This window comes from Macrobrachium nipponense, chromosome 17, assembly GCF_015104395.2.
Source record: "Macrobrachium nipponense isolate FS-2020 chromosome 17, ASM1510439v2, whole genome shotgun sequence".
In the NCBI taxonomy this organism is placed as follows: Eukaryota; Metazoa; Arthropoda; class Malacostraca; order Decapoda; family Palaemonidae; genus Macrobrachium; species Macrobrachium nipponense.
Window position 1 is genome coordinate 82,950,161 of NC_087210.1, and position 2,160 is coordinate 82,952,320.

Below are 2,160 nucleotides of genomic sequence, written 5' to 3' on the forward strand. Positions count from 1 at the left end.
TAGATTTTTTTTATTTTTCTTATTAAGGGAGTGAAAGACATGCAAGAATCTTCTTTGCTCTTTTCAGTTCATCAAGAGCGAAATGATGTTAGTCTAGTCTGTGACCATCCAGAGTAGTAATAAGAAAGTCTTGTGAGGATTGGTGCTCCTTGGCTGATGCTCCTTGGTTGCAGTCTATATAAAGCTGGTACTATTTTTCTGTCCAGAGTAGTTTGTTAGATAGTATAACTGGCATCCATCATTTTAGCAACTACAGGCAATCTCTGGGTTATGGCAGTTTCAGATTATGGTGCTTGGCTCACGGCATCATTAACCAGATTTTACGACACTGTAACTTGATTTACAACGCTTACGGGTCTGCCGCATTTGCCCCATTTATTCACATTGTTATGGTTCTCCAGTTTACATTTTTCGGGTTACAGCCCGCTGCCGGGAGTGGAACCCTCGCCATAAACCGGGGACTGCCTGTACTGTGTTGGTTGGTGTTGTAGAGGCAGGTAGGGAGTAGTAGTAATTAGAATTCAGTATTGTGGAAAATGTTACATTTATATTTCTGGGAATGCTGGGGAGAGGCCTTATAATTTCTCTGAAAAATGACACTTTTTATCTGATAAATGGCAAAACAGGGTTGCAGTCTTAGTGGGTCATGAATAAGGGAATGTGTGAATTAATTGGCAACCTGCATTGTCTTCTTTCTCCCCCATTGACAGTAATTATGTATTTAAAACATATTTGGAAGTGATGGGAAACAAAATAGCCAATTAATTATCCCTTTAGATTCTGTTAGAATCAAACAGCCAGGTGTGTTACTATGATTATATGTCATCTGCAAATGAACGTGAAGATTTTAGAGTGGAATTTCATAATAGCAATTTTTAACAACAAACCCATTACACAAGTCTACATTCTTGCCACTCCTTCCAGATCTAAAGATTCTGTTGAGAAACCAGGTAATGGTGCTATTCAGTCCACAGGTTCAAAACCAGTTGCTTTTACTTAATGAATATGCTTGCTGAAGGAGAATATGGTCTATATCTGACAGGTAAGACTGAGCAAATATTGTAGCACCCATGACACCCGGATGAATCTTACCAAACAAATCCAGAAGAGTTTGTCAAGCATTCTTAAGCCGTTGTGGTCCTCTTTGATTTGAAGAAACATATAGTGCTACCTTTGCCTTTATAAACCTTCACAAAACTGGTATCAAAAAGGTGCATTGTAATATATTGGTAAAAAATTCCACATTATTCTAAATTAGTTTAATGTGGCCACTGAGTCACGGTACCAGACTTAAGGACTTGTTCACAGTATTCTTAAATAAGAGATGTATATTAGAGTAAGATTAAGACTGCACAGCTGAGTAGGAAATGACCAGAAGGAATGGAGGGAAAGTAAAGGGCAGCCATCACTGAAGCTTTGGCCAGCATAACATGGCAAAAAACTTTAAATACCACAATATATTATATATCATTTTTGTATTTGATTTGGAATAAGAAATTTAAACCAATAATGAGTTGTTTATTCGTTTTTATGTTCAGTTAGTTGTTAATTTTAGTGAAAGTACCAATGAGTGAAAGGCTTTTGGAGTGAAATCTGTAATAAAGAAACTTATAAAGTAAGAAAGCACCAGGCTATGAATCAATAGTCTGGAGGAGGAAATTGACAAAATACTTGAGAGATGGACAAGTGAGTTTTAGAAAAAGCAGAGTTGCATAGATCAAATGTTTGTGTCAAGAAATATCGTAGTAGTGTATTGAATTTAAGAATTCCCTTTTGGTAATTTATGTTGTTAGGAAAAGGCATTTAACAGTACTCACAGACAAATATTATGTAGTCTCATCATTGGTTTGTCCATTAAATAATTCAAGCTAATCAACATTATCCATGAATGAAGTAAATACAAAGGTAATGTTGATGGATTTTTGTGAAATTAATTTTTGGAAATTAGTAGGGTTATACAAGGAAATATTTGGTCACTTGCTGTTTGTCCTTGTAGATTTTATAATTAAAAGATGTGGTTGTAGATGAAAAAGGTGTAGATTAATGGTAGAAGCTTTACAGACTTGGAAAGTCCAGATGGTGCTGTTTTAATCAGTAAAACATCACAAGATCTTCAAAGTGTGCTTCATAGAATGCACACACACACACACACATATATAT